The 20454-nt window shown below is 44.2% G+C and overlaps 1 protein-coding gene and 1 long non-coding RNA gene across 6 annotated transcripts in view; one reads left to right on the top strand and one right to left on the bottom strand.

Moving 5' to 3' along the window:
• LOC134473506 (uncharacterized) overlaps positions 1-14458 on the top strand; it is a 56855-nt gene extending 42397 nt beyond the window's left edge. Inside the window, exon 2 of the long non-coding RNA XR_010043755.1 lies at positions 14327-14458. This is a non-coding gene — a long non-coding RNA (uncharacterized LOC134473506). The remainder of the gene's footprint in view (positions 1-14326) is intronic.
• Positions 1-20454, bottom strand: part of LOC100722388 (abasic site processing protein HMCES-like) — a 54160-nt gene that overhangs the window by 6526 nt on the left and 27180 nt on the right. For 4 of the 5 annotated variants that reach the window (XM_063237966.1, XM_063237964.1, XM_063237963.1 and 1 more), the window contains one exon: positions 7775-8238. The exons of the other annotated variant lie outside the window; for it this stretch is intronic. The gene's annotated coding sequence lies outside the window, so the exon portion shown is untranslated. Of the gene's footprint in view, positions 1-7774; positions 8239-20454 lie in introns of those variants that run through there. 5 annotated transcript variants of the gene reach the window in all.

The raw sequence follows: 20454 nt of genomic DNA, 5'->3' as shown, positions 1-20454 counted from the left end.
GGACAGCCACGCCCAAGCCTCTCTCCCAGTCAGCAGCATTCGCAGACTGTGGAGCGAGAACCAGGCCTCACAAGGGGGTGGGCCCTGCCTGGAAACCATGTCATTTTCATTGCTTTGTTGGTTGGGTTTTATTCTTTCATTTTGTTTGATTATATTAAATCTGATGCCATGAACAACTGTTCAAAAGATAGCAAGACATGTTATGGTAGCCATTCTGGACTTACTGTGAGCTTGTTTTGAAGTCCTTTACTTCAGTCATTGTTTTGTGTTTGTTGTTTCTGCTCTATTCTGTTGCTTGATTTTTACCAGGTCCAAAGGTATCTGCAGCTATTTTGAAGATGATAGAGGCATTATGGTAACTATTGCTGATTTTCTAAGTTTTAAAGACCTGTATCACTTATACTGGTTTATCTTGATCGGTTTTATTCTGTTTTATTTTCCTTGGTTTTATCCTCTTTTTAGGCCAGGGATTCAACTCAGCAGCATAAGATCTGTCTGGCAAGTGTGAGGTCCTGAGTTTGATCCCTGATACGAAAAACATAAAATAAAATAAAATTTTAAAAAATAAAGAAGAAGAAGACGAAAAAGAGCAAGGACAAGATGCTGCAAGGCTCATGAAACAGCCACCTGACAGAGGCAAACTCTTGCAAGCTCTAATTCCCTTCTAATGAAGGGGCAGTGTCTTCCCAATCAAAAGCAGAGACTGGGAGACGAGATGGGAAACCTCACCCAATTAGATGCAAAGCAAGAAGGTAGAAAAAGTACAAAGTAAAAGTCCTCTGTGCCAAATACAGAAGAGTTGGCCACTCTACTGTTGGAGTGGGTCTTTGGTTAAGAAAAGGTTTCAGGAGACACAGGGACATATTAGAGTGTAGGTAGCAACATAACCACATGCAGCAGGCCTATCCTGTACCAGTAAATTTTACTTTAGTGCAATAGCCAGCTGGGCATGTCACTACCTTCCCCTGAGGGACACTGGAAAGCAGTTTATGTGATTACCAACTTGCTGTGTCAACCAATGAGGTGTGTGAGCAAGTGCAAAAGTCTCAAAATGGGATTTTCACCCACGTTGTGCTCCATCTACCTGCTTTTGTGTGTTTATTCAAGCATCAAAGAGGGTTCAATAATCCCCCATTACTCCAGGATTTGTCTTTTTAAAAGCTTTCTTTTGATTTTTCTGGTGGAAATAGCCCAGTTCTGTACAATGGCATGTGAAAACTATATCTTGGAGGAGGTCACAAGTGAATGAATCGTCAGATTACTCATGCATGAGTGATGAAGATGATCCATTATGACAAAACACTTTCATAACAGAAGAGTGTTGTGGATGGATGGATGTCGATGAAGAGGAGGAAGAGGACTTTGAAATTGGCCATGTGAGTCAAACTTCCTGGGACAGTGAAGTGGAGCAAAGATCAACTGATACTGATACCGACCTCCTTTGTTAAGATGACAAAACAATGTGAATACATATTTGACTAGTGAAAATGTTGCAAAATGGCCACATAACCAAATGAAATGATCTAATGTTAATACTAAGTCCAAAAATATAGTGAGGGACTTGGCAAGGGTGAAATGTATTGGACGAATGCTGATACTGCTATTCAAAGTTGGAAATTTTAACACATGAAATGTTACAAGATTCTGTGAAATATAGAGGTTAAAATTCAAGTAAAGTGTTCTCTATGCACCATTAGCCATATTCAAAAATGTTTTATGACATGGTGCTGAACTGAAAGCATTTATGGATCTGTGTGCTTAGGAGGGATTTCTCATAGTGGATTCTCATAGTGATTGCAGGAATGTAAAGGCCTCATGGAAAATGATGGGTCAACTCTGGCATAATGCATGCCCTTGTGCATGTGAGGACTTTTTGTGCTTTCAATTTAGACATTTAGCTTGAACTTAGCCACAAGGTGTTTATTCATAGAATAATAAACCAGATGATGTTATGAACAGAAATGTTCTTATGGTTTGGGACTACAGTTCATATGAGATTATTTACAGCAGAGAAAAATCCAGCTTTTCTTGTCAGTGAATTATGTGAAGTACTGTGGAGTGCACTGGTGAGCTGACAGGTGAACAGGCACACACAGCTTCCTAGATCCACGATGATAAGAGGAAAACAAAAAGATCTCAACTGTGTCCTACAAGAAAATACAGGAAAACAAAACATGCTATCAGTGGAAGTGTCCCTCGTGTATGGAACATGCAAGACTGCCTTGGGTATGACAAGTGCAAAGACTGCTTTGGATATGACAGTTGAAGCAAAGCTTATTTGTGTGGTAGATTTTTGTTTCTGTTTACATTGCAGTTCACATAGGTTTCTATTTTTGATGTTATCTTTGATGTGAAAATATATTGATGTGTATTTTTTTTTTTTTTTTTGTCTTTTTCATTTTTTTATCGGTACCGGGGATTGAACTCATGACCGCCTGCTTGCGAGGCAAGTGCTTATGGTGCTGAGCTAAACCCCCAGCCCCATTGATGTGTATTCTAAAGGCACAACACACAGTAAGAATTTAAGAACTTCTTTTGATATTTTATGTTCCTGTTGGCTACACACTCTATAGCACAATAACCTTGACAAAACAGCAAAACCATTGAGATATCAAGTACATCCTACAAAAAGAGTAGGACAGCAAAACGTGTGCTCCCAGTGTGAGTATTATGTGTCTATGGAATACGCTGTGGTCATGTGCACAGACTGATTTAGATGTGATAATTGAAGTGAAGATTACTTTTTTGTAAATTGCTGTTGGTATTTTCAGTGTAATTTGTATAGGAATATTTTTGTTATTTTTTGTAGACTTTATGCCAAAAAATTGTTGATGTTTTAAATTTTGATGCTTTATTATAAACACTCAATAAATATTAAAAATTCAATACTTTATATTTTTTTGTTTTTTTTCCTGGTAAGCCACTGTGTAATATAACATCACTTATAAAAGTAAAGTTAATAACTCATCAATAGAAATATTCTAAAGAATGAGTGTGTGTCTGGTAAACCTATGTTTCTGCACCTTTATGACAAAGTTAGTGTTATGCTCCTGAAATAGTCAAGACCAGGAAAGTTTGCAGGGATGCTGTTCACAGTGTCATCATCTAACCTTGAAGACTCCTCTGGAGGTTTCACCTACATCCTGCCATGCAGACAAGCTCTCTATCTACAGTTGCCAAATCCTGGGAGGCAACACACCTCCTGCAACTGGAGTTCAGTATTCTGTCTCTGAGGTGAACATCAAGACGGTCATACATGTGCCAGGCCCTGGGAGAACTCCTGCTCGTCCTCTGAGAGTCCAGGGAAATCCCTGGGCACTGAGATCACTGCTCCTCTAAGCCAGGGCCTCCCAGTCACTTCTCCTGTTTCTACACTAACAGTGTCCAACAATCTGACAGTTTCAAGGCCAGGGAAGCTAGAGAGGCCTTACAGCCAGGCCATCCACAGTGTGTTTCAGACAGGACTGGCTGGGCTCCAGCGAGGGAAGTGGTTGCCCTGAAGTCCTGCAGAGTAGTTTTGAAAGAGAGTTTTGTAGGGTATATCACCTGGGTTGGATGTTGCTTTCTTTTATGTGTTGAAATACCTCACTCCAAGCTCTCCTGGTCTTAATGGTTTGTGTTGAGAAGTGTGCTGTATTTCTAATGGTTTTACATTTATAAGTGATTCCTTGCTTTTCTTTATGAGGTTATAAGATTCTGTTCTCACCTTGGACTTCCCAGGTATTGACTGTCATATGTCATGGGGAGATCCTTTTCTGATTGTGGCTACTTGGGGTTTCATCTGTCTTTCTTATCTGCATGTCAGGTTACTTCCCCATATTCAGAAAGTTTTCTGCTATTGTTTCTGTCACAGATTTTTATGCCATCTGTGCTGTCTTGTGGTTTTTCACTTATTCCAGTTAGTTGTCTGTGCACCATCTAATAGCTGTTGGATCTACTGTCCATGTTCCAGTTTTGTAAGGTGTCCCTGAGTATTTGGGCACTGACACCAGCCCTGTCTTCTAACTCCAGGGCTCTGTCCTTGTGGTCATTTCTGTTGCCCACACTTTGGATACAAGTTTAATTCTCTAGGATTTCTGTTTGGTACCATTTATGGACTCAAATTCGTTGCTAAGTCACTCATTTACGTTGTGTATCATGTCTTTTTTTTAGCTCAGGTAATTTTGTAATAGTGTATTTTGTAAATGTACTGATCATTCTGTTGAATTTAAGCTTTTATCACCTTGAATAATTCAGATGATAATTCACTGTCACTACTGTGGAAATCTCTTTAGTGCTTTTCAGTGATGCTCTAAGAGGTGTTTCTCTCCATTGTTTAAGTTTTAAGAACACTTGTGTCTGTTCTTTTCAAGGGTATTGATGTGTAGTTATCTCTCTGATACTTGTGTCTGCTCTGAATAATCACAATAACAGTGACCTCATAAACTGGGAAATTTTGCTCCTCAAATTCCTATGACAGTGTATAAAACTGATACTTCTTCTACCTTCAGTGTTTGGTAAAATTCAGCAGTGAAGCTAATCAAGCCTGAAGTTACTCAGAAAGGTCTAACGAATTCAGTGTCTTCCATTGAAATGAGGCACAGGCCCATAGACTTGGGCCCTTCTTGTCTTTCAGGAAATTTTTTCCCTGCATCAAAGCTTTCAAACATATCCGCTAACATTCTCTCCTTTGTTTTAGGTTATATTTTTGGCCCTGGGAATTGAACTCAGGGCCTTGCGCTTGCCGGGCAGGCACTTTGTCACTGAGCTCCATTCCCATGCTTCCTCTTAACTGTTTACTCTTTCAGGTTCTAGGTAAATAGTGCTGTCCCTAGTGTTAATTTCTAAACGTATTTCATCATAGTGAGACAAAATTCTCTGCATAATTGAAATTCTTTTAAATTGATTGGGGTTTATTTTGTGACTGTGTTGGAAACATTTCCTCCATGTACAGCAGTGAATACTGCACTGCTGTTTGGATGGGATGCTTCTGTCAGTGGCAGTTGGTATAAGTTTGTCCATAATATACAACCTTTTTTACCAGAAGAACATGGCGGATAGATAGCAGCAGCCTCTGAGGCTCTCGGAGAAACTGCACTTGAAATCTAGGAATGGTGCAGGACAGGAAGATCCAGGCAAGGGGGGATATTCTTTGCTGACCCAGGAATGAACTAAATTAAGAGAAACCATCTGGAAATGCAATCCTGGCAAGATAGCAGGCACAGATAAGGTCTCAGCACGGAAGCTGGACCCGCACCACTGGAAACTGCAATTTGAATTACCTGCAGCTGCTGTTGCATAGCAATTTGAATTACCTGCAGCTGCTGTTTCACAGCAGGGAGAGAGGCGCAAAACCTCGGAGAGTGAGAAGCGTTGAAAGGAGATGGGAGCAGGACTGGCCGGTGCCCTGCATCGACCTGCCAGTGAATTGGACCCTTACATAGAGAAGGAGGCTTCAGCAGAGTACATACTTGGACCAGGCAGACTTCCCGGAACAAGAAGCTGCAGTGACTTCAGTCACATATCCCCCTCTCAAGCGGGATTGGTGGGGAGTGCCTGGCCTGTGAGAAGCCGCTGGCTGAGACCCAATAGGATAGCCCAACTCAGGTCCCAGTACCTGAAGGCGCACCCTAGCAGTGAAGCCTTGGGGGTAGGTTGACCTGGAGGGGCGGGCCCAGAAGAGGCTGCCCAGGTCTGTGTCTCCCTAGTACACTGCAGTGGGCAGGAACACCTAGCCGGCAATTCAAACAGACTGTGGCTGACAGGGAAGGAAGCTGGGCCTCCTATACACGCTTAATATAAGGAACAAAGAATATGGGAAAAGGGAGCAACAAGAAAGGGTCCTCAGTCCCCAATCCCGAGAAACACGCAATAGTAGACATGGGACCAATAGATATAAAGTGCTATCTCCAGAGCCTCATAGAGGAGTTCAGGAATGAAGTTATGAATGACCCGAAGCTAGACATAAGCAGAATAGTTAGAGAAATGCTAAGTACCACCCAGGAAAAAATAGATGGTACAATGGAAGAACAGAAAAAAAGGGGATAATTGTTTGATGGAGAAAATAGAGAAAACATAGAATACATGAAGGAGGTTCAAAGAGATTACAAGGAAACTAAAAACTCTATTGAAAACTGGCATAACAGCTTGAAAGAAACTAAGGACAGATTATCTGAACTGGAGGGCAGATTTGTAATATGGGAGCATGTAATGAAAAACTTCTTAAAAATAACAAAAAAACAAACAGCAATAATACAAAAACTAGAAGATGATAAGAGGATCTATAACTTAAGAATTAAGAACGTAAGAGAAGAAGTGGGGACACAAACAAATAGACTCAAAAGCTATTCACAGAAATAATCCAAGAGAATTTCCCTAATTTGGCAAATAGTAAAGATACTCAGATATATGAGGCATACAGGACCCCAGCAATCTACAACCCAAACAGAGCTACACCCAGGCACATAATAATCAAAATTCCAGAAATCCAATATAAGAACAGAATATTAAAAGCTGTCAGAGACAAGAAACAGATCACTTACAAAGGAACACCCATCAAAATTACAGCAGACTTCTCGGCACAAACCATCAAATCATGAAGAGTGTGGGGGGAAATAATTCAAGCTTTGAAAGATAATAACCTCCAGGCAAGATTGATGTATCCTGCACAACTGTCCCTAGAAATTGATGGAAAAACAAGGTGCTTCCAGGATAAAGAGGAACTAGGGGAATTTGCAACCACTAATTCAACTCTACAGAGAATACTGCAGGATAGTCTAAAAAAAGAAAATACCAAGATTCCAGAAATAGTGGCTGAGAGGCCACAATGAATGGAGCAGAAAACAAAATGAAGAAGACAAACTGACAACAAAGGACAGAAAAAGAGCTCAACAGAAATGAAGTAGAGAAGACTGGAAGGTAGGAACAGCAATTTTGGAGAAAACGAAACATCATAATAGCTAGTGCTGATTTAGTATCATCTTGTTTTGAAGTCCCATCAAATGTGTATTCTTCAGTCTCCATTGGTGTTAAAAGGTTGTATCTTATTGCATTTTATTATATATGATAGTATAAGCAAAAACTTTTATAGACAAGGAGTTTATATAGAAACCATTGTTCATTTTCTGTCAATTGGTTCTAAATACCCTGCAATAATGTCATTCTCTTGAATGGTTTTATAGTGTCGTGATATCTTTGGTGCTACAGTATAAGAAGTTATACTCAAAGATTTCAAGGAAAGAGACACTATGGTAACTATTTTTATGTCAGGATATCTTGTGGTGAAACACTGGTTTGCTTAAATGGTTATGATTTGACCTGCGCTGTTCTGTTGTTAGGCCCTCTTTTATCTCAGGCCCCCCCCTTTTTTAAATTATTTACTTTTTTAGTTTTCTTTTTTTAATTAAGGGAAAATAAATAAAAAATAGCAGGGTACATTATAGTAACCTACTTTGATTTCCTATTAACTTGATTTGAAATCCTGTATTGCCCTCACCATCTTGTTTTGACTGATTTTTCCCCTATTCTGCTTTGCTTGATAGTACCAATATCGAAAGTATAGGCATAACTGTGAACACAATAAGAATCATTATGACGCCCATTCTGATTGACTATTATTTTCTTTTAAAATCCTGTAATGTCTCCAATGCTTTGGTTTTATTCTTTACTGTTTAGTTCAATTTTATTATAACTGCCAATTCTTCTTAAAATAGCAAGAGGCAGTATGGTAACTGATAGAACTGTGGAGTGGAAGGAAGAGGAGGAGGACTGGCGGCGGCTGAAGAGATAAGAAGTATAAAATATAAGTAACCTTTATTTTGGGAATGCGGGGAGAGACACCCCTGACCCCCTGGGGCATGGCATCTCCACCCCGGGGCCAGCGATCTCTCTGTGGAACACGTGGAGTGAGGCATATAAGTAACCTCAGCCTGGGGTGGAACCTAAGGGGCATTAGGGATGCACAGGTAGCCCATTGGTCTTAGTTTGGCGCCAGAAGTAATTTCTAAAGGTGGGGGGAGATAGGAGCTCCCTGGCTTTACTGGCTACAGTATCCGGCCTGGGCCGGCAACCCTTTCATATCCCATCTTATGATTATTAGGAAAAGGGGCAAAGATTTCTCTCTTTAACTACTTCCTGCTGGCCGAGGGCACTGTACTGGAGTCTAGGGGAGTCGACGGGATGACAGTTGATGTCTAGGTAGAAGCTGGTGCCAGGAGTTTTAGCCATGACAACTTCACTGGTGAATGCACGTATGTTAGACTGAAAAACACAAAGAGACAAGATGTTATGAGGAGACATGGCACTGTCATATTTATGGACCCAAGAGAGGTAGAGGGAAAGGTATCTTTGATTTAGACATGTTATTCTATCAGGATGACGTTGAGGTGGGAACATTTTTATGGCAAGGCAGAATTCTGAAAAATTAAATGTGGGATTAGGAGGAGTGAAGTCATGAGACGTGCTTACTCCCCCATATGAAAGCATAAAAGTTAAAAGGTAGGTAGGTAAGGCTTGTCTCTGGTATATATGATGTTGGAGTCTGTAGGCAATCCTGTTAGAGAGTCCTGCTATAGAAATGATCATTAATAGAATGTAAGAAATTAAGAACCAAAGTGGATGACAAAACATGAAAACCTGTGAGTCGTAAGGCAGAGATGAGTATCAAAAGTATGGTTAGATCTAGGGCCTGAGTGATGTGAAATCAGGATGGCAGTTTAAAAGGGAATAAAAGCATTTTAAGATTTAGGACTGGGGCCTATATAAAATAGGCCCTGTTTGTAACTGGCATAGGTTGACCTTTAATATTCCGTGAGACACTTAGGATTTATTAGCCTGAAAACTCATTAAGAACTCTGTATATGTGGCCTCTTATGTCCACGAATATAGAGATCACCTAGTATTTTGTTTTTACATTATTATGTCCATCCTTTTGATTTGACTGACTGATATGTCGCATTTGGTTTTACTCTCTTCAAAAAAAAAAAAAAAAAATAAGAACTGTGGGAGTCATAAAACCCAAACTGTGTAACTGCCATTCTACAAAAAAAAAAAAAAAAAAATAAAAATGCTCTAAAGGTTATAACTGCATATATGTTTAAGTGTATAAGATAACCATATTACTGAGTGGGGTTTTTTTTGGATCATTGAACAAAACTGTTTGCACTCTCACTGTTTGAAAGTCCACTTTATGTGCTTCAATTTTCTAATTTGAACAACTATTTCTAAGATGAGAATATGTAATCTATTCACTAGTGATTTCTTACTGTTTATTTTTTAAATTTTATATTACTTGTACCCTTTTTCTGTTTTTTTTCTTTTTTCTCCTTAAATAAAAAAAATTACCTTCTGAAAAAAAATACAATCTTTTGATCCCTAAAAATTGTGTTTAATTTTTCTATTAAATTGTGAGGACATTGAAATGTCTGACTATAATTCTGTATTCAGTTGTCCTTTTATCAGTTTTTTGCACATTTCGAAGCTCTGTGCACATGTGTTCTGAATTCTTACACACTTGTGGTCAATTGGTGTCTTTCTCCTGAAACAACCTGTTTTATCCTTGGGAATGCAGTCTTCACTCAGAAATTGACTTTCCCTGACGCTCCTGTTGTCACTGCAACTGCCTTGGGCATTGAACTGGCCAGAGCTTTGTGTATCCTCTTTTGAGCAAATTGTACTCATATTCAGACGGGATTTCTGGTCCACTGAGGTAGAGATAGCAACACGGAAGGAGAAAATTCCCCTTAGGCACACAGTAGACAGGCACATTCCAGTAGAACACAGGGCCCTGACTGAGCAGAAGTTGGAAGTGGGGTAGTCTACGTAGGTAGTTTCCAAGTAGCAGCCCATGGTATCCATAGCAGAGCTGGGAAATAATAATTTCCTGTGCAAATCCTGGCAAACACTACCATCAAGAAGATGCAGCATCACATCAGCAGTTGTTGTGTTTAGGGACATCATGACCCTCCTAGTGTGACACCTGGGGTGGGACCGTCAACTCTGCAGTGCTCTTGATAGAAACACATCACCATAGTCTCAGCATGAGGGAATGTCAGGCAGCCAGCCAACGGACCTGTGCAGAGGAACAAGGACAGCGTTCCTGGTAGACAGCGGACAGCCACAGATGGGAGGAGACAGCGGTGTCCCCGCCACTGCACACAATGTGGAGTCCTAGATAGGTCCTGTAAAAGACAGATGGGAGAAGCCCAGGTGAACTGTCCACTGTACTTAGCAGTACTGCAGGAACGTCCACTTCCTAATGTCACTCATCGTCCTTCGGATCTCTTACGTTCCTCCTGTCTGAAGAAGCCAGGTGATCAGTGTATAGGAACTCAATGACCTTCTTAAAATCTGAAACTATTTCTACATAAAAGGAAAATAAAGCTAATAAGCAGCTTCTTTGTAGGTGCAATGGTTAATCTCACCTGACAGTCTGTGCTTTGTAATTGGTGATGAATGCAAATCACTGCCCTGTGTTCACTCAGCTGGGTTCCAGCCTGTCTTCCACCCTTTGTTTGCTCTTCCCTGATTTTCCTCCTCCCTTTGGATTAGTATTCGCGTCTCTCACCCTGCTGAGCCTCTATCCTGTTGCATGTATGTTGCTGCCTTCCAGCGTGTGCCATTGGTCAGCCAGGCCTCCCTTCAGCAGCGACCCACCAGGCCACGTGTGTGCAGGGAAACAGTGTGACATTTCTGCCTTCCCAGGCTGTGTGCTGCTGTTTCCTACATTTTATTTCTGTGCTCACCGTGGACCTCACTGTACCTGGCCATTATTCTTCTTTCCATTGGGACAGAAGGTGCCTAACATGAACTCACCCTCATTGCCCTCAAGTGCACAGCCCCTGGCATTGGGCACCTCAGGGTGCTGGGTGACCATCTCTGCCTGCACCTCCACAGGGCCTGTGTCACAGGGCTGCTATCCTCTATGAAGTGTTGGTTTGACTTCATGAGTAATTGGGAGAATGATAAACTTGAGTTTTTATGACCACCACTTGTTCCATTCCTGGTGATCCTCACACTCATATCACTGCCTTCCTGGGAAGCTTTCCTGTCATCTCCCATGCTGAGCAGCTCTGCTAAGGAGGGACACCCTGGCCACCCATGTGTCTGCGGCCATCACAAGAGGCCTCTGTGCTGACAGCAGCAGCTGGCAGGCCTGAGAGATATATATCTGTGTGACACATGTGTGAGTCAGAATCATTGCCCTGAGAGAAGGGGACCAGACACAGACCACACACACTGTGAACCCATGTTCCTGAGACTCAAAAGGGAAAGCAATTTAACTATGAATAGACCCATGGGAGCCTGGGCTGACAACAGGGGCTGGCTCCAGGGTCACAACGCTATCCCTGTGTGAGTGCTCGGCCACTGGTGCCCAGCCTAGAGCTGGCCTGGGCTGAAAGAGGGAGCTGGGACAGATCAGCACTGCCTGGCTTCCTTCCATGGTGCCTGGGTCGGGTGTTTGCCTGTGTCCTTGCAGTGTCCATGCTGTTAAATGACAGGCCTTCCTCACCATCCCTGAGAGCTTCCCCACTCCCCAGCCTGTGTGAGTTTATCTGGGGGTGCTGGTCAGACGCTGAGCTGCTGTCAGGGGTGGAAAAGTAATAGCAAGAAAATATAGGAGCCTTGGGTTTTGTGAGACTTTTCTGACCCTTCTTTCTCTGGCCCTGGAGCAACAATTCCCAGCGAGGCCCCATCTCACCCCCTTGCCTGGGGAGTTCTGGTTTGGGTTGTGGAGACCCAAGGGTGGGAAGTGGGCTCAGCATCCTGCAGGTGGAGGTCCACGATGCTGCTAACCATCCTGCCATCCCATGGAGGCCTGGCTGAGATCCCCCACGGGGACCAGAACCTCACTACAGCACAACTAGACAGAGCACTGCCCCACTCCAACCCTGTGGCCTGCTGTGGGAGGGTGAGGTCCAGTGGGCTGGGGTCTAAGTGAGATCACAGGAAATGGAGGAAGTGGATCACCTCAGAAAGACAGGAGCACCTGTGACAGAAGTGGGAACCAAGCGTTTCCAGGACAGTCCACACTGTGCAGGTCATCGGGGTGTCAAAGTGAAACACACCAGCTCTTATACAAAATCTGATGAGTCCTTCCCTGTGACCATGGCCATGATGGCTCCCTGTAATCCTCTCCCTCCTGCCTCCCTGGGAGGAGCCACTGTTACTCAAAGCTGGCTATTGTGTCCCTGGATAAGAGGCAGCTGCTGAAGCCAGAGCCTAGTACCCTTCCATCTGCAGCTTGGAGTGAGAGTGGCTCCTCCCAGGCTCAGCAGACTGGGACCCTCCCTGGTCCAGTTTTTGTGGGGCTAAAGCTGGGTCCTTGGCGTGTCATATCCTGGATGTGGACCAGAAAGGTCACAGGCAGCAACTTTCATGGTGTCACTCCCCAGGGTCTGCATGATGAGGATCACAGGGTGCCAGGGCATCACACTGCCCGCATGGTGCTCACCACACAGGTGGTGCAGAGTAAGAGTCCTGCAGCCTCCAAGCTGGCTGTCCAGCAGCCTCCCAGGATCCCTCCTCGGTGTACTCCAGGCTCTCCAGGCACAGGAGTGCCCGGGACAGCATACAGACCTCCGCAGCGGGAATCAAGTGGAGAGCCTGTGGCTGGCCACCAGGAGCGCCTGACACCTGGGTGGAGCACAGGAGCTTCCTAGTAGCTCCTAAGGAAGGGGAGCAGGTCCTGCCACACTGTGCAAACTCAAACAGAGCCAGGCCACACCAGCAGAGGCCCAAGCAGTCCCACAACATGTAGGTGGCTGAACAAGATGACCAGGATAGCCAGGGGTTCTCAACCCAGGCTTGAGGGTCACCCAGCTGCTTGTGGAGATGCCAGGGATGGTGAGGACAGGCCAGAGGTGCTGCACAGTCTCATGCAAAGCTGGGGTTGTTTAGCCAAAATGCCCACAGTGTCCAGTTGAGAAGCCCTGCCTTATACCTCATGCTGGCAATGAATTTTGGGGTTTGCTATGGGGGAAAAATGACAAAAACAAAGAAAACTTTCCACTAAAAAACAAGGATAAAACCTTTCTGAGAAATGAGTAAACTGTGGGAGGCAGGGTCATGGGTGGAGAATGGGATGGCACCCTGAGCAGACTCTGGGGGTCCCACATTGGCCAAGGTCAGGGCAGAGTGGCAGAAAGCCCCAGGAAAGGAAGTGGGCTGGTAGCAGCCTTTGAAGGTCTCACTGGCCAAGGCCTGTATCAGGCTTCTGGGGCCCACATGCCATCAGGGGGGAAAGTTCCCTGCAATAACCACTCCCCCAGAGAATCTTCCCCCAGTGGAAGCTGGCTGGCTACACACCCTTGTGGGTTGTATGTGGCTGCTGGGGCACATGCCCTCATCTTGTCCTCCACTGACAATGCTACAGCAGGTGGCTGAGTGCTCTGTTGCTATTCAAAAGCTACAAAAGGCTTTCTCAGAAGCCCCCTGAGGCATATGGTGCCCATCTTCTGGAAACCGATGGATGCAGGAATTTCTGCACACATAGAAACAAATACCACCAACAGCCAGGACTTTGACCAGGACTTTCCCAGTACCCTGACGCCCACCATGCAGGCTGCAGCTGCTCCCTTGGGCTGAGTGGGCCCCTGCAGGGAAAGTATGTACAGGGACCCAGAAAGGAGCATGCAAGCAGCTGAGAGGGCTCCACTCAGTTTCATTCATCAGCAGAAGACATGGGACACGCAGAACAGACAACAGGGGACACATGCTGGCCAGGCCCTTGGCCTTGGAGTGGTTTCCAAAAGCCGAGTGAAAGAAGAAGGAAGGGAAAGGGGAGGCCTGGCCCATGCAGCACACCCTTCTGGCCACAGAGGGCCCTGCTCTCTTGGCCCTTCTGGGGTGTCCTTCTGTCCCCTACTGAGTGCTCAACCTCAGTCTTATGCACACTGCTAAGCAGGCAGCTATGGCCAGACATATCACAAGTTTTGAGAGAGAGAGTTTTATAAAATTAATACTTGTAAGGTCTCTGTTATGCCTAATTTAAATCCATGCCTCAGCTTAAGGTCCTTCCTACTTAGCTTAATATATATTTTTTAAAAGCTTTTGCATCCTCACAATGAAAGTTGAGAGCAAAGCCAAGTATTGAACTGAGACTAGGACTCACAGGGTAAACAGAGCTCAGAGACCATAATCACCTAAAGCAGGACAGGTGTCAAGGTTTGTGTCTGGATGTCCCCACAAAGCCTCATGCAGGCATGGAAGTCACTGCATCTAGCATTTGTGATTGGTTCATTGTCTAATGCTGGGATTGGCTGTGTGAGTGCTGCACCCACCTTGGGGCAAGAAGCTTGTATACAATATAAGGAAGAAGGCAATCTCTTCCCTTTTTTCCCTTTGCTAGCTCTTGTCATCTTTGGTACCTGCCACCACCATGAAGGGTTGCCCCTGTGCCACACCACCCTGCCTTGGAGCCAGCAGAGTACAGACTGAAACCTCCAAATACTGTAAGCTAAATAAACTTTTCCTTTCTTCACTTTGGGTGTCAAGTATTTTGTCTCAGCAACAAGAGAAAAGTAACCAAGAGAAGTGGTGAGAGAAAGAATCAATGTGTGCTTTGTGGCTCCTTTCACTGAGGATTACAGGTTAACTCCCACTTCTCAAAGACTCAGAAACCACAAAGTGAGGGGCTTGTGACCCTGCCTGATAACACTGCTGGGTGCCAGGGCCCCTGCCCACTGAGGACTTTGTCCAGGGATGAGCTAGCAACATCATAATCACTAGCAACTGTAGGAAGCAGCCCTTGAAACTCAATGCCAAAAGAGACCAATAAATCTAACCCTTAGTAAGTACAGGTGCAAGACAAAGACATCAATTGGTACTTCACAAATGGGTATTTTTCTAGTTTTTCATGATAACAACAATAAAAGATTGCACCTGGGCAGGAACTGTGCAGCAGCTCAGATGCTAGAGATGGATTTGAGGAGCTGGAGCAAATCCTGGAGGTTGTAGGGAAAAGCCTTCATAGGGAGTGAAATGCATCACATGCTATCTCTGCTAGATTCATGTCTCAGGAGATTACCAACTGAATTTAGCAAGGACCTTAAGAAAGGTAGCAATACTCCTTAACCAAAGCAGTGAAAGTCTGTGAGCTTAAGACTCAAGGCAGAATCCTGCTTAATGTCATCGAGCACTAATCTTATCACTCTCTCCACACAAGCATGTAATCATATATGTATGTGTCACATGCAGGAGCACACACACAGGCTAGTGTCCTTAAGAATGTCTTGTGCACAGTAAGCCAGGCCTGGTGGCACACACCTGTAATCCCAGCATTCTGGGAGGTTAAGGTGAGAGGACTGCAAGCTTGAGTCCCACCTGGCCACTTAGGAAGGCCTTGTCTCAAAATTAAAATAAAGTCAGACAGTCTTAACTTGTGCATAGGAGAGGAAATCCTGCCAGAGGAGTTGCTTAGGTACAGTCCAGAGGTTGGGAGCTGCCGTTTTCATTTACCAATAAAGACTCTCAGGTTGTGATGACCTCTGCTCTACCCCCACAGGCAGCTTTGAGCAGGGTAGATGAGGTCTCAGAACAACAGCCCCGTCCCGAGTCCCTGCTTCTTTCTGTAATGCAGTTCCAGCTGGTGTGTACACAGAACAATATTTAGATACTTTGAAGCCAGGCATGGTGGCACAAGCCTGGAATCCCAGTACTCAGGAGGCTAAGCCATGAGGATTGTTATGAGTTCAAGGCCAGCCCTGCACTAGAAAATCAGACCCTGTCCCAAAAAGCAAAAAGCAAAACCAAAGAAAGGAAAAGAACAACAGAAACCTTGGGCCTGCTGTCTGTGCCAGGCAGCCTGGCTTCACACGTAGCTAGAGGCCCCGGGGTCCAGGCTGCACACCCAGGATGACGAGTAGGACAAGAGGACAACAAACTTTCAGGCCAGAGGAGGTTTAAGCACTTCCTTCTCTTCCTGTAAGAAAAGGATTTTCATTATCATTAAAATGGTAGTTTTTCAGAAGGAGCCAAACAGGACAGATTAGCACCTCCTGGTGGCACAGGTCTCTTCCAGGAGAAAGGGGAAAAACCAAGAGAGAAAAAGAGAACGCAGTCTGAACACAACTAGTTAGAACAAAGACCTTAAGAGACCAACACCTGGGCAGATGGAGATCCACAACGCAAGGCCCACCTGGCACAGGGGCAAACACTGCCGTCCAGCAAAGGAGCAAACCTCCAGACCTTGCGTCTGGCCTCAGCCTCAGAGCTCACAGAGCCGCACTCACATGCCACACAGGGCACTGCCAGCCTCCCCTGAAGCAAGGAGATGGTGGAGTTACTCAAGAGCTAAGAAATGATAAACTTAATACCGTACAGCTAGGAAAGCCTGACATAACATTCCCTTGCAAGTGACAGAAATCTTCGCCTCTTGCCAACACACCCCAAGGGAAATGGAATGAGGAAGAACTTGAGCCCAGAAGCACCATCCTGTGGCCAGATTCCAGCTGTCTAGTCACCAGGAAAGGTGGAGACGGTACAGGAGAAAAATGTCAGAGAGGCCAGGCAGATTGTACCACAGCCCTTCCTCGGTGCCCAGGGACTTTGTGGAAGCAGACTGCCAGACCTGGAGAAGTTTAAACAGAGCCAGCATGTTAACTCACTAGTTTTTACAAAGAGGAAAAAAGTGATAGTAAAGCCAAAGAGAAGGAGAAACCTTAATACAATAGCACCTACTGACTCCCAACTTTCCTTCAGGAAGTATCCCCACCTGGCTTAGCCAGGCTTTCCCAGTCCACTGGAACATAATGGAAGAGGAGGAAGAGGAGGAGGGGGGGGAGGAAGGATAATCTGTTTGGTGTCCCTAAGATTCACTTGTCTCTATTATTTAATATAGACACACAGCACCAAGATTCTGGTGTGCAAATAGGCTTGAAGAACATCGGCTGTTAGGAGCCACTGAAAGGAAGAGAACAAGGCAGCATCTCCTGAGAATCAGCCATGCTGGAACTTGGGGGACCCACCAAAAAAGCAACGAGCCATCCTTACTGCTAAACACTGAGAGCTGCAGGCTCACCAGGGGGGAAAACAAGTCAGTGTCTCCTGTGGGCCTACGTGCATGTGGGCCTAGAATCAAACATCCCACTCTGCACGCTGCCCCACCCATTAGTCACTGGATGGTGTTGAGGACAACCTGCTTTGATAGCAACTATGATACATAAAGCAACTAAGTGCTTGTATGTTTGGTTTATTATGCTGACCTGCAGCCAGGGGTCTTAGCATCTCTTGGGAGGATGACTGTATGCAATATGGCAAATAGGGGGATTTCCTTCTATCTTGTCTTTGAAGGCAAATACTGCTTTCACTCTTTTGCTTTGTTCTGATTGTTTTGCTGTGTTCAATATTCTGTTTGATTGGTTTTATATTGCTCTGTCTTTGGTATGATTTTTATATACCTGATTGAATGGGCAACTATTGTGAAGAAAACAAGGCATACTATGGTAGCTATTATTGCCATCCCAGTATCCTGCTCTGAAATTCTGTACCAATTTCACTGCATTGTCTTGATTTGCTTTGTTTTGTCTTGTTTTGCTATATTTTACTATCTTTAAAATGAAAAATAAATAAATATACATATAAAAACTGGAAATTGAACACATGTACAGGGCAGATGCAAGCCTGGGGCAAGATAAAGGCTGAGGACACCTGGCTCCAGCTCCAGTTATGTAAGGACGGTAGCCACAGGCATTTCACCCCTGTACTGAAATGCAACATGAGGGTCTTCTCCTAAGATACTTACCCTTGTTAACATCATTTGCTACTTGCAAAGTCTTTGGACCACTCCCAGATCTGTTCATTTGCCTGGGTTTTCTACTCTAACCCCCTAAGTAAACATGGGTGACCCAGAGACACTCCCTGTCTTAACCACTAGAGTCCCTGAACTCTGTAGAGGGCTGTGATCCTCCTGGAGCCCTAAAAGCATACCACTTACCTCATTTAGGTTAAGCCTTCACTGTACACTCATTTGGGGGATATTGGAGATCTAGGCCAGGTACCTGATAACTGGTGCCTGGAACAGAAACCTGAAACCCTGGACTAGGAATTGTAGCCTGAATAAGTAAGCCCACCCTGAGTGGAAAGTCTGGGTAAGGAGGAGGTCTTCACAGGATGAAAAACCTCACCGGGGACACCAGGAGAAGAGAGGGAAGAACAAGGCTGAGTCTTCCTGCTGTGAACAAGCTGTTTTATCCAACAGTAAAACCAGAGCCAGGGATGTAGCTCAGTGGCTGAGCATCTGCCTGGCAAGCTCAAGGCCATGAGTTCTATTTCTAGAAACAACAACAAAAATAGGCAAAAGCGTTCAGCGGAGGAGCAAAGGTATGTATGGCTGCTCTAAGGCCTGCTTAAAGGTCCGAGGGTTTATGTGCCAAACAAAAGACCTAGAAAAAGGTTAAAAGAAGTAACCAAATATAATATGTGGTTTCCTCAGATAGGCACTATACATATTCATCATTGGGAACGAGTTGAAAAAAATCTTAAAAAGGCACGTAATAGGGGAAAAATCATTTCCCCCTAAGAGGTTCTCAGTTTGGAACCCACTTCATTCAGTTTCAAGTCTGTTACAGAGCGCTTACTCAGTAAATTCTGATTCAGACATGGACAGGGTAAGAAGAAACAGCAGGGGAAGGGACACTTCTCATTTGCACCCGACAGGGGAGAGAAATGAATAGGTAGTGAAAGACAGATGGGCTTGAGAGAAGCCAGAGACACAAACAGGCTACGAGAATTCAAAGGGAAAACTGGCTTACAATAACCAAGGGAAAAAAGTGTCTCTATCTTACCAGTTGTTAGGAATGGGACAAATACATTCTAAAGAATCACAAATGTATATGCAACTGTTTATTGTATGTTGGATTCCAGTATTTACTCTCCTTTTGTAGATTTTGATTAAAATGTGTCTTGATGATTATGGGCTTGTTGGGATGGCCACAAGGAAACTGGCTTGGTTCAACACTTCAAAATCAAATCCCAACTAGAGCAAGGACAAGGATGTAAAGAAACAAGGTTGCTTGTTTTGCTGCAAGGGAAAATCAAGGTTACAGTTCAACCTACTCAAAACACTGTTCAAATCTCCCCGAATTCTTGCAGTGCTCAATTTGTTATTCTTCCCTTGAGAAAAATTGGGAAATCTGTAAATTAAAAAAGGGTATCTAGGGGCTGGGGGTTTAGCTCAGTGGCATAAGCACCTGCCTTGCAAGCAGGCGGTCGTGAGTTCGATCCCTGGTACCGATAAAAATAAAAAGACAAAAAAAAAAAAAAAAAAAGGGTATCTAAAGGTTTTGGATCTTCTGATACTTATTGGGTTCCACAGATTAAGCAGGCCAATCCTAATATACAATTGACAAGTAAAGAAAAAGCATTTAAAGGGCTTTTAGACAGAGGAACAAGTGCCTCAGCTATTGCCCAGCACCGTGGGCCTGTGGCATGGCCTCGGATGTGACAACTACAGCTCTACAGGTCTGAGCAATGTTTCTCACCCTAGTAAAAATGCTAAATTGATTTAGCCTGGAGGGATACAGCATGCCTCTGTTGCCATATGCAATTGCCTTACTTTTGAGCTATAAATTTATGATCAATTTAGAATCACAGCCACAAGGGTGTGGAGGAAAATTTCTTCAGTGGGTGAGAGAGACATCCCAAGATTTGATTTCTAGCCTTCAGGAGCTAACGTCATTTCAGAAATTTGCCTTTAAAAGTACATATAAATGGTGTCAGGCACAGAGAACTGTTGCTGGCCTGGCCTGGCCTGGCCTGGCCTGGCTCTGTGAGGTGGGACCATGCCTTGGAGTTGGGGCTTACAGTCCTGCCTCCAGTATGCTGAGGAGTGAGCACCACCAGGGCCAGCTATGCCTTTCAATGGCTGGCCTTCTGGCAGCAGCACAGCACTGGGCCCAGAGCTGGGAAGATGGAGGTTCCTGAAAGGTGGGACCCAGCTCTGGTCAGCCGGAGCCATCTCGGTTTTTCCAATCACTGGCATATGAACTTTATGCATCAAAAGTTTACACTGCACTGGCCCTGGGGTCCCCGATAACAGTGGGGCCTCCAGGCCAGAGCAGGAACACAACCTGTGTCACCACAGCAAGAGAGAGCCCAAAGTGCCTAAGTAGAAAATGTAGTTTTCTTTTTTTCTCTATACCTTACCACAAAAATCACTTATAATCTTCAGGTCCATAAATAATTAAATGTGCTCACAATTTAAATTTCAAAAAACAAGAGGGAGAGTTCACCTCATAATAGATTTCACTTGTCAGAAAATACTATCTAAAATTTTTAAAATTCTAATAAAGATGTAGCTACTGCAATAGAAAGATAATATAATCAAATAAAAGCTAAAAAGTCCATTGGAAAGACCTTCATACTGGACATTAAAAGCACCAGTCCAGTGCTAATGTGCGGTTGAAGGTGTGCTTGTGTTTTTCTGGAGAACGCTTACTGGCCTATCTGGGTGCCAGAGTCTGGCTGTATCATGGACCC

The sequence above is a fragment of the Cavia porcellus genome, unplaced genomic scaffold (genome assembly GCF_034190915.1).
Source record: "Cavia porcellus strain 051 isolate PalLab524CR breed Dunkin Hartley unplaced genomic scaffold, mCavPor4.1 scaffold_27, whole genome shotgun sequence".
Classification (NCBI taxonomy): Eukaryota; Metazoa; Chordata; class Mammalia; order Rodentia; family Caviidae; genus Cavia; species Cavia porcellus.
The sequence above is the reverse complement of the archived record's forward strand: the minus strand, read 5'-3'. Positions and strand labels throughout refer to the sequence as shown.